Here is a 13,115-nt window from a genome sequence, read left to right on the forward strand (position 1 = left end):
ATGTTTGCAACCTCAGGGTCCAAGAACAAGATGGATGTCCAGCTCTCCCTTTAACATTACATCCTCCTCCCTGAACAGGTAGCATGCCGTATTTCCTGCTTGTGAGAAGGATACACCATTGTCCCATTCAAGGGTAATTTGTTTAATATATTTGGAACTCTCAGATTAGCAACAAAAGGGAAAAAAACAAAGGGCCAGTAAATTAATTTGAAATTTCAGGAAACATAGTTTGCTTCCAAGTACTGTATATGTGACAGCATTGTTATATAAAAGTATGTATAAGCTAATACAGAATACACAATTGACCCTAGCTGATAGAGAATACACAACTGTCCATTGTAGCATTCACATCATTATGCCAGTTAAATAATCTGGAGGAAAAAAAAAATATTCCAGGCAGTGTTATCACATTTCTTCATAATCAACTTGACAGCACAGTAGATCACATAAGCTATGAGAGAATTTATTACTTTGCACCTCCTTGTGAGGGGATCCTTGCCAATTTTTTTTTTGAAGTTAAAATGCTTGCCTTCCTTTCCTGCCACCCCATCCTAACAAGCATAAACCCTTCTTCAGACATGGAACTGAAGTGTTCAGTCAGGTTTTAAATTTACATATTTGCCATAGCAAAGAAGAAAACACTGGGCCTACTTCCAAAACACTCTTACACGGGTTTTCTCATGAAAGCAACAAGGACCGACAAAAAAACCTGATTATGGCTTTTAGCACTTAAACTAAACTAAGATCTAAGAGAAACAAGATGGTTCACTCTCCATTTAAACCTCATTTTCTACTTCATATTAACTTACTAGTACTGCTTTGAGTCAAATCAGTTAAGACGAAGCTGTGGACAGACAACAGTCATTGCTGACAACTGCAGCAGTTGGAGATGTCACTGTCCTTAAGCCTTCATTACTCCTTCACCCCTACACCCACCCTCCCTGACTTCCAGGCAGGGCAGCAGAGCAGAGCTGATGCATGTGCCTCAGCTGGTTGAAGGAAACATCCAGCAGCTTGCCACAACCTACCAGGCACGATCAAACTCAGCTGTTGAGTTTCCCTGCACTGGAACAGAGAGCCTACATGTTCCCGTCTGCTCCTCTGCAAGGAGAGTGGGATCCCCCAGAGTCAGAAAGGATAAAAGAGCAGTAACTTCTCAGACTACCTCAGCAACTCTTACACCACCACAGCAGTATAAAAACTTGGTCCAACCATGTCATAAGAGGAAGCTGAAATTTTAAACTTCATTATGTCTCTTCGATAACTATGAGAATGTTATTTAATCCACAGTCCAGGGCTGTGGTCAATAACTGTAGAGAATTCCCCTCTCTCTCACTATTTATCCTATCCTTGTTTACCATCTGAAGAGACACAATACATTTCTTACTCTATGGATACACAGTATTTAGCACAATGATTCCTTTGGAACTCTTGCAAGAGCTAAGCTGCCATTAAGTACTAAAATACACACAAGCATCTTGAAGTCTGTCCTCCCGCATTTCAACACACGATAGCATAGTTTTTAATTACATAAGATGGATGGCATTCAAGAGATAAGACAGCAATCCAATATTTCTTTTTATCTTTGCTGTTCAGATGCACGTGTCCTATTGTATTCGCTGTACAGCATTAAAAAACCTTCAATGAAAGTGCAGTCAGGTACACCTTCCCTGCATCAGGTTAAGAAAGCTAAAGCCCTGGTAGAATTAAATCTGGCCAAGGACATCAAGGGCAACAAGAAAAACTTCCACAGGTGCATTGGTGAAAAAAAGCAAGATAAAGGAAAACTGTGGGTCCTCTCTGGAAGGAAACAGGAGATCTGGCTATCTGGGATATGGAGATGGCTGAGGTACTCAGTGACTTTTTTGCCTTCGTCTTCACCAGCAAGTGCTCCTCCAGTCATAATGCCTAAGCCACAGAAAGAAAGACAGGGACTGGAAGAATGAACTACCCACTGTAGGATAAGATCAAGCTCGAGAACATCTAAGGAACCAAAAGTTCATGGGACCTGATGAGATGCATCTGCAGGTCCTGACGGAACTGGTAGATGAAATAGCTTAGCTACTATCCATCCTATTTGAGGAATGATGGCAGTCCAGTGAAGTTTGCCAATGACACCAAGCTGTGTGGTTCGGTTGATACACTGGAGGGAAGGAATGCCATCCAGAGGGACCTCGACATGCTTGTGAGGTGGGCTGATGCCAACCTCATGAAGTTTAACCATGACAAGTGCAAGGTCCTACACCTGGGTCGGAGCAATCCCAGGCACAGCTACAGGCTGGGCAGAGAAGAGATTCAAAGCAGCCCTGTGGAGAAGGACTTGGGGGTGCTGGTTGATGAGAAAATGAACATGAGCCGGCTTCAGTGTGCGCTTGCAGCCCAGAAAGCCAACTGTATCCTGGGCTGCATCAAAAGGAGCGTGACCAGCAGGTCGAAGGAGGTGATCCTGCCCCTCTACTCTGCTCTTGTGAGACCTCACCTGGAGTATTGTGTACAGTTCTGGTGTCCTCAGCATAAAAAGGACATGGAACTGTTGGAACAAGTGCAGAGAAGGGCCACAAGGATGATCAGGGGACTGGAGCACCTCCCGTATGAAGATAGGCTGAGGAAGTTGGGGCTGTTCAGCCTGGAGAAGAGAAGGCTGCGTGGAGACCTCCTAGCAGCCTTCCAGTATCTGAAGGGGGCCTATAGGGATGCTGGGGAGTGACTCTTCTTTAGGGACTGTAGTGACAGGACAAGGGGTAATGGGTTCAAGCAGGGGAAGTTCAGACTGGATATAAGGAGGAAGTTCTTTACTGTTAGGGTGGTGAGGCACTGGAATAGGTTGCCCAGGGAGGTTGTGAATGCTCCATCCCTGGCAGTGTTCAAGACCAGGTTGGACAAAGCCTTGGGTGAGATGGTTTAGTGTGAGGTGTCCCTGCCCACGGCAGGGCGGTTGGAACTAGATGATCTTAAGGTCCTTTCCAACCCTATTCTATGATTTTAAGTTCTCACTGACTGGAAAAGGGGAAACATAAAGGGAGGAATTCACACTTGTTGCAGATTTATAGCTAGTTCCACTGAACTATTCAGGTGCTTTAAAAGGTTTAGGAACCCTAGGAAAGCTGAGCAACTTAATGTCAGAAGATATTATGAGTACTCAGCAGCTGGGAAATGGAGCTATTAAAATAGTGAAATTTCATACAGTAGAACAAAAAGAAGAACTGATAAGGATAGATGTGAAAAGTCTAATTTAATTTATTTGCACAGGACCACCTAGGAACTATTAAGTAGGGCAGATAGAAGCATTCTTCCGTATTAAATTTTCTTGCTTTTGCCTCTTGCATTTACCTTATTCCCTATCTAACTTGATCACCTAAAATGAGATGAGAATCCTACAGTCAATACATTCATCTTACAATCCAGATTTTTCTAATAACCACTTAACACCAGATTTTTTAAGAAAATATTTCTGCAAAACTTTTATGATGTCAAATATCTGATATTGATATTTTCCAGCCTATCAAGGTCCCCCTGAATGTCAGTTGAATAATAAACTTTACATAAAACCCACTTTTTATACATGTAGATTGTGTGTGACAAATATTTTTGATTTTAATATAAAAGTATATATACTTATGCTTGCATAATATGCGTATAATATGCACAGAAACTGTCTATAATATATACACACACATACACAGTCATGCATTTTGTCTTTTCATATAGAAAAGTCAGTATCCATTATCCAGAATAATGGAGGTTGAAATATGGCAAATAATGGGAAAGCAGTCCATGGATACTGAGCAGATGACTGGCTTCAGTACAGGCTTATGAGCTCCAGCTCAATATCAGTCCTGACAGACCCAAGCGAGTAGGGGAGAGTCAGACCATGCACCTGGGTATTGTGTTCTCCAAAACCAAGATGATGATTCATTGACTGCATGTTGAACAGTGCTACACATGAACTAAAAAGTCTTTACACAAACTATATGGTTACATATAGTGGCTCCAGCCCCTGCTTGCCTTCTTCATTCAGAATCCTTAAGCGTCTCCACACTGTACTTCACAGCTTTTCAGTTCTGGTAATACACTGTGGAAACCCTAGCTTTCAACTAAATCAAGCTCTACAAGTTCTGAAGTCCAAGCTGGCTCTCTACCCTTTACATCCCAACACTGCCAGAATATCTTGCTTCAGTTGGTATCCTGGGCAAATTTATCTGATGAGCACAAGAGAGATCCCTGGCTCAACGTGCTCCCTACCACACTTGCTGATCTTGATGGAGGGAACTTTTGCCTGCTCCTGGAGGCTCCACTTGCTATTTGCAGAGCTTTGGATTGGCCAGATGCTGGCACACCCACCACCGAGGTGGTGTGCGGCAGCACAGGCCTGCAGGGGGAAAGGGTGATTTCTCAGATGTGGAATTAGAAGATTCTAATGAAATCTGAAGGGTAGAAGGCTTTTCACCCTGTTGAATTTCAGTGACCCAAGAAGAAAACAATTTCTTTACAAAGGAAAAGAGCCATCTTGCAATGCCCAATCAGCAGTGAAAAACCCTTCCACACAACCACAAGAAAATTGAATCCAGGAATTCATAAATCCCTCTGAAAACTTCAAGTAGGAGCTAACCTGCACACAAATACTTTTAGCAGAGCACAAGAGAATAAGACCACACCACCTATACTAAAATCCTGAAAAGCCAGATTGCTGCTGCTACCACAGAACATGTGAGAGGGCAGCTCAATTATATGCGGGAGCTGGGCAGAGGTCTTGCCTTTGAGTGCAGCCCATTTTCCTGCCTCACCCCTTAGCACTGGAGAAGTGGCACAGCTCTGCTCCTTGTTCCTGGACCACAAAAATCCAATTTGCTTAGTACTGCTGAAAAGCTTTGAGCAGCACTGATTATTCCTAACGAAAAGCATGAGGGCCACCTGAAAATGGGAACTGTTGCCTGTTTAATCTGTATCATTGCAGCACAGGATGTATTCTAGGGCAAGCATCATAGCAGAGCCTGTAAGAAATACACTCAAATGCAGCACAGGAGGGCTTGACTTGTCAAGACCTCTTCAGAAACAAATTTTTGTTAGACCAATTAGACATGTTTGCAGAATGCACTTGAAGAACAAGGACTTCACCCTGTTTCAACAATCTCACTATCTTAAGCTCCAATACGACAGAGCAGTGGCAATTCCTGAAGAGATAACACAACTGCAGTCACTTATAGCCCCATGAAAGACACCGGTGCAGAGTCAAATACCATTATATCTAGGATATCACTGCTGGCAAGATACACTTATTTCTCTATAAAAGATAACCAGCATGTATTTTGCAGTCCCAGATAACTCTTCAATACTAAGAACCATCCTGTTATCCACTTTTAATGAGCTTCTGGGACCATCAGACCACAGCAAAACCCTCACTTTTCCTGAGGATGGACATCATAGCCACACAAAATCAATAAATACACACACTTTAAATGTTTTATGTGGCCCAGCTATGCACCACTGATCACACAGCACCAGCTTATATATTTTACCTCGCATCACACAGCACATACAACATCCATATATCTGTTTAGATTACTGTGTATACCTTGAGTAACAGCTTAAAACATTTAGAAAGCCTCAAGATGAATGGTATGTAAATGACTTTCAGAGATTTTTTTTTTTACCTCCCATTTTTTTCCTACCTCCAATCTTCTTCAAAGAAAGAAAACATGGGCAGTACCTGACATCACATTGAATCTCTTTTACAAAAGATCTTGTAAAAGAGATCTTTCTGGTTGGAGCTGTCATTGGATAAAGATAAAAGCAAAGATGATGTGCAGTGAAAATATAATAAAAATGAAGAATAAGAGAGTAAGAATTAAAAACATTATGTAGACCAAGGCTAATAAACTGATCTGATTCACTGTAACTGTGCGAGAGATTACCCAGCACCCCTAAAGTGGAGCAAGAAAAGTGAGCCGGAACCGTACAATAGAACATATGAACACATTACAACTTTAAATGGGTACCTGCTTTCTAACTTTACATTGTGCTAAGTGTTGCATCTTTTCTAGGATTTTTGCCCGAGTTTCATATCAAAGGCAATTATGTTCAACCAAAATGCAGAAACTTTCTGTATAAAAAAACCAAGACCAAAAAAAAATCCCGCATATATTCTTAAAGACTATTTCGTATAACTACCCTCTGTCCTGAAGAAGTTTATGGAAAGATGTACGATATCTATCTTTACATGTTAAATACTGGGGGCACTGAAATGCAAAGTCATCTACCCATGATAACTACTGCTAATCATCGAAAAGGATCTCCAGTACTAAGCCACCTTTATCACTTTCTACTTCTTTAAAGTGTTATTTCTGGTAATTTCATAGTATTTCAAAATGGAAAATGATTTACGGGATGAAGATATTAGGGACAATGATGATGTAAATAATATCAGAGAGCCAGTAAAAATAATTATGCTTCATTTTAGACTTACAAAAAAATTCTGGTGAGAATCCTGCCAAAATACACAGTAAAAGAATTCTGGGCAATATGAAATAAAGTACCAGAAATGGCAGTTAAATCAATTAGATTGTTTACAAATTCATACATAAATATTACTAAACATTTTGTAATGCAACTGCAAACTTTGATTGCCTGCAGTAAAATCTGTCAGAATTTAAACTAGAAGTTTCCTCATCTAGAGAAAGAACATCTTCCAAGTTGTTCCATCAAGACTTTTTCTTATCCTGCTCACACAATTCTTTGGACATTTACTACAGAATCCTCAATGGTTAAAAACTCACTTCGGCTCCAGAGGTTCCCTAGACACTTGGTGTTCACTAGCCTCATTCTGAGCCTCTCAAACACCAGGATAAGAGGAAGCAAGACTACAGAATTGTCAAGGGGAAAACAATCTTAACCCGTTGTCGAAAGCTTCAAATTCTTGAACCAAAGCAGCAGGAGAAATAAACGTACTTCTAAAGCAATTTCTACCTCAAGAAATTCAGCCACAGAAGACATTTCACTTTTTCCAAACTCAGCTACTTTGTATTTTGGTTGCTTTAAAAATTTTAACATTCAGTTAAATCAACAGCAGGGGCTCAGTCTGCAGAGCTGTATCTTTTTTTTTCCATGGAGTCCTGCAATGAAGATGCACCTATATCTTTATAAATATATGCAATGTGTCAGGAGATAGATATGCAGACCTAAAAATAAGTAGGTTTCTGTAAGTTTGAGCACTTTGCTCTCTGATGAAAATTATTACAGCTTCTCAGGCAAATCCATACAGAACAGCTGTAAACCCCCATCATTCTGATGCAAACAAGTCATTCCAGTTTATTAATTAATTGCATTTAATATTCAGTTTTGTAAGCTATATTGTGTGAGGATTTCATTACTTTAGCAACAACTCCCAAGTGGAAAAAAAAAAGTAGTCTTAAAATAATTTTTATAAATGAGAGGTTGTTAAAGAGCTTATTGGAAGTCCCACTGCAATTAGGCGGCTGAGTCATGAATTAGTTTGCCATGAAGAACAGTGCACAGCCTAATTGCATGACTAGGGATCTAACATTTTATTCTAGGCTTTGACATGAACTATAGCCTTTGGGAAACAAACTCTTCAGATGGATAGGCTGAGGTATATAAAGTCAGGATAAACATACTTACTCATATGACAGCAAATTAAATAATAATTGTAAAACAACTTGAAGAATAATATTAGAGTAATAAATAAGCATCACACCATATTGCTTTTCAGGAGGCTTCAGAAATTATCTCTGTTCTTGTACATGAAACTTTCTGAAAATAATCACCTCAACTTAAATAAAATACTTTAAAATCCTGTGGTTGTTACAGTCAGATTACACTTCCCAATTTGGTTTCAAGGTCTAGGAAAAGCCTCAACCAATATCTGTTCTGCTCAAATTGTTTTGCAGGCTCACCCTTGATGCTGTGCTTGTAAGAGATTAGAAGAAATAGTTCTCTTCCAAACAAAAGCCCAAGAAACAAGAACAACAAAACCCAAGGTAACAACACACTATATGTTTGTTTCCCAACTGTTACTACAAGTACTTTCAACCAAAGCACTTAAACACATTACAGCCAAGACCTTCCAATGGACAAGAATGGTGGATAGTACTCCCCAATACACATACTGAAAGGCCATCTACTAAACCTACATTCTTTTGCTGCAACAGAGGCAACAGAAAGATGCATTTCATTTCTGTATGAAGGACACTAAAGAACTTTCTAAGTAATTTCCAATCACTTCAGAGAGAAACCCTTACCTGTAGAGGAACTTCTCCATCTAAGACCTCCATGGAATTCAAATAACTATAAACTCCTCCCATGTGTTCAGACTGCTTCTGCAAGTCAATACAGCCTATCTTCAGCTCTGTCACCATCTTGCAAGATAAAACAGCAGAAACACCCACAAATTCAATTGCCTGGCAACATGCTTTATGGGAAAAGAGTTCAGTATTCACTAAAGGGAACTCCTAAAGAAAAATCTCTGATCATTAAGGGAGACCTTTTCTCATCAAGTTTGCAGAACTCCATGAAATGGTTTATCATTTCCTCTCTAAGTAAAGCTTGGGCATAGGAAGTGCCAGGCAAACAGGAGTTTGAGTGCTGGGGCTGACAACAAAGAGTCTATGATAGGTGTAACAGCAATTCTCATCTACTGGCATTTTGGATGCTTAAAAGCCTTCACAAACAAGAGGTTAGTTTTCACCTTAAACAGGACACCTCTCCCTAGTCTCTATCTACCATTAAAATTCATATCTAACACAGAAGTTTATTATCAAGTTTAAGTTTAGTACCTAGGTACCTACTTAATATCTACCTCTTCGCAGCAGGCTTGCTCTGAGCACATTGAAACAATATTTCCAATATTTTAATCCTCGAGTTCCCTCTCTGTGCCAATCAAAATTCTTCTTTTATATAATCAAGCATTAACATCACCTTGCTACAACCCCAAAGTGCTTATCTCATTTAGCAATTTACAAAACACTGGGATTTTCAAATAAACTATACCATGGAACAGAAAATTCTTAAGAAGCAGGAACCACACATTTCAATTTTATATAAAATGCAAGTGTTTTACCTGACATTTCCCATCATGACTAACTCTCTTGTTTCTAAAAGCAATATATACCCATATCTATACTCGGTTCACGTTGAAAGAAGTCTTGCTGTCAAGAAAACTATCAACAGATTATGAGGTACAGTATGGGTACTTAAGTTCAAAGTTCTTGCTCAAAATTTCCAGATGCTAAAGCTAAGCATCTAATTTTTAGAAAACTGCTGCTACTAACTGTAGGAATGGCTCAACATCTTAAAAACAGGCCTCATATTTAATTGAAAAAAAAATATTCTTAATGACTGTATTAGTTTTCTGACCTTAAATATTTTAAGCCATATGACATGCTAATATATTCATTTTTATTCCAATATAATAAACATGACTGGATATGTCAAGGTTTTCAGTACCTACCAAATGTACAACACATGGAAGGCACTAAAATTAGAGACTACTATTCATCTTCTATTCATAATTTAAAGTCTTGAAAACAGATAATTCCCTAAAATGACCAATTTTTTCAGACACAACCATTTGTAATTAAACTTCATCTTCCGACACCTTGCAGAAAACACATTAAACATCAGAGATGAGTGCTGACATGCAATTTAAGAGATGTGGATTCAGTTCCATACCCTGTTACAGACTACCTGGGCAATTTCTAGCAAGTCCCTTGAACTCTGTACCTGTGTTCTCCATCTGAAGAAAACAAGTTGTCAGCTTTAGCTTCTGAAAGCCTATGGCATGTAAACACATCATCAGCAATAGAGGCAACCTGAACATCAAAAGATGCATTAGCAGCTTTGCTTGCTCTTCAAGAGAAAAAAAAACCTGCATTCTACTGCTATTCTTAGCAGTAGGCTATGTAGCACCACAAAACTTCAGGTTTTCTTTACAAGTCTTGAGAACAGACACATCAGGGTAGATTTTGCACCAACATCAAGTTTGCCAGCGGAAAGAATAAAGCTATTGGATTAGGTGTGCCTTGGACCAGCAGCAAGAACACCAGTTTAGTGGACAAAGCCAAGGTTGATTCTTCATTTCAACACCACTGGCTTGAGCAGAAACTGCAAGGGTTCACAATATCTTACACATATGCTGACATTGAAGGATTTTTCCTTGTTCTTCCTTCTCTGTCAGAACTTGTACAAGGTCAAAAAGCCTACCTATGCTGATGATGTGTGCAAAGGCAATGAAAAATGCAGATACCTATTAAAAGCAATATAAGCCTCTTGTACATCATACAGCAAAACTATATGCAAACCTTTAGATGAGTTACTATAGTACTTTAAAATATACTGTAAACTTACTGTACAAGGAAGCACTGACAAAGATGGGGGAGGAGAAGGAAGGAGACCAAACAGATTTGTACCAATTCAGATATATCAGAGTTTATGCTTTGTAGCTGGGTTAAAGAAAAATCTTCAAGACAAAGATAAAACATAATATATGAAGCAGCATCCAGCCCTTCTATAAAGCACAGACTCTGGGAAGTAATTTATCAGGACAATTGTAGGTCTAGTTTCTTACAGGTTTGGTCAGCGTTGATATCAAGAGCTCTAGTTTTTCCTTCTGCCTACAACTCTTCCCCTCGCCATTCTTCAGTCTATAATTAGAGCTGAGCACATACTGCAGTTTCCTCCACAACTACAGCACTGACAGAGTGTCTTTCCCAGAACAATTCACATACAATTTACTCATTATTCAGATTTCTAATTTGTTCCAGACATTGAACTACAGAGCCACAAGGGCAGAAAAGGACCTTGGGAAGTCTCTAGTTCAATATACTGCTCAGAGCAGGGTCAGCCAGCAGATCTCAGCCAACTTGCTCAGGGTCATGTACAGTCTTGAAAACCTCCAAAGACAGACCTTCTACAACCTCTTTGGAAACTTGCTTTAGTGTTTAGTTTAGCTTTGCTACAGAATTCAAAGCTTACTGGCAAGTAATGGAGGAAGATGAGACAAGCAGATGACCGAGTTGCATAAGGCTTGTTTCCATAGAAAATGGGCTGAGAAACAAATACCAAAGCTATACAAATATTTATAGCCATTTATATAGAGGAACTGATAGTCATACTTACAGGACTCAAGATAGGCATATATGCTAGAATTCTGAAAGCAAAGTGAATTAACCAGTTTTTACAGAATTAACTGAAGTTCAAGCAGAAGTTATGACAACTTCAATCTCTTTATCCTGTATCTTTAAACTATTGAAAATTTTTAGTGGATACACAAAGTAAAAACTTTGGCTAGCAAAAATACTCAAATACATATGCATTTTAAAAGGGCCAGAAGACTATAGTCCTGTGAGGTACTGTTTTACTCTTCAAAGTGAACATGCTCTTCTTTTATTCCTTTAAACAATTTATAATCACTGATAAAAATCCCACTGCAAAACAATTCTAATAGGATTTTCTCTAGCTCATTAAAATTACACTTTTACAGTCTTCAAGAATAGGCTTTAGAATTAATTCAAAACCTTCTTAGTAGCATCACCTGTTTCCGGAGGATTAGAGTTCAGTAAGGATCTTGTCATGCTGTCCAGTCAGAACTACACAGAAAGCAACAGTTTCTCCTCCACATTAAGGTAAGAACCTTCTTACTCCATGAAGTCAAAGCTGCTGACTTTCAGCACTACCCAGATCCAGCCTCTGAAAATATAAGCAAGCCTTTGAAAACATAGGCAAGCCTGGATCACAAAATTCACCTCTGATAATTTGATTGCCACCATGTGGTCTGCAGAATCAATCATCAAGTATGCCTATAATCTACATTTCCATAGTGGTTTTAGTTAGTTACTTTTTAGAGAATTTGACCTTTTGCAGTGAATCTAGCTTCAGGTCACTGAAATTCCAGGAAAATTACAATAAAAATAATGGCATTAAGAGACAAACAACCTGGCATAAATTTCTGCTCTCTCATCAGTCCCCAAGTAGAAGCTAAGTCAGGTAGATACCATAGTTTATATGATACTGCATAGCCTGAAGAGGATTTGTGTGTCTAGTAGAAAGCAGACACTTCGTTGTTGCCCTAGTAACCAAAGAAGAATACAGCTTAATGTCCTTCAAGCTAATAAAAATATCCTACAATGCATACAAGAAAACTGCAAAAAATGCTCTGTTGAGACAGATTTTCCTCACAACAGTATGATTAGGTTATTACTCTGGCTATTTTTCAGAAGATAGAAAATTTTACAGAAACTCTAAGCAAGTGGCCACACTGCTACAGTGAACCAATTTAGGAGAAAATAGTACAAGTTTTATAATTTTCTTTTACTTCAGAAGTAGCATTATGACTTCATAACCTTTTGACTATAGTCAAACCCTCTTACCAATACAAAATTTGTCACCAAGAAAGAAAAAAAAACAGACATGAATCTGAAAGCCTTGACTAGTTTCATCAGCAGATGCTCTAAAAGCCTCGTCACTCCTGTTGAGTTTCTACCAGACCATTTGACTTTCAACTTTGGAAAGATAAACATTCTGCCATGACTTCAGAAAGATGGTGGCCCGTATCTTACAGAATAAGTTACCTAATTACTGTAAGTCTGGTTTAAATAATTGGAATGCCTGAATAAATGGAGCACCAAGAAGGTTTTCTTTTCCACACTTTTCAGAAGTGACCACTATCTTTGACAATACAACTTCGTAACTCTAGCAATTTGATTCAAAAAAAGCACATTGACTAGGCTAAGTGAAACTTTCCATATCTGAAGATGAATATACAAGAATAAGAGCTTCCAAAATCATGTGGGGGTTTTGTTATTTGTTTTGGGGGTTTTTGTTAAGTTTTGGTTCAACTTCAAATATAAAATACTACCTCTCAGTATACTACCTCTATGTGGTGGATATCAAGCATGACTTGCTGACAAACTCTCCTCTATGTTGAGAATATGCTTCAAAAACAGTTTTCTTAGGAGCTGGTTTTTTTTTTTCCATTCTTCCTGTAATAAGACATTTGCCAATTAAAGAAAAACAACAGCACACTACTTCATTCTAAATCAGCATCCAGAATATATTCGAAGACTTGAAACTAATGTTTACCCATACTTGTATCCAGAACTTTC

At 38.7% G+C, this 13,115-nt stretch overlaps 1 protein-coding gene across 1 annotated transcript in view; it reads right to left on the reverse strand.

Annotated features, from left to right (window-relative positions):
* Positions 1–13,115, reverse strand: part of RAP2A (RAP2A, member of RAS oncogene family) — a 35,215-nt gene that overhangs the window by 4,325 nt on the left and 17,775 nt on the right. The window lies entirely within an intron of this gene.

Source organism: Pezoporus flaviventris, unplaced genomic scaffold (genome assembly GCF_033815535.1).
Source record: "Pezoporus flaviventris isolate CSIRO_AGI_PZ_B2104156 unplaced genomic scaffold, CSIRO_AGI_Pfla_v1 ptg000095l, whole genome shotgun sequence".
NCBI lineage: Eukaryota > Metazoa > Chordata > Aves > Psittaciformes > Psittacidae > Pezoporus > Pezoporus flaviventris.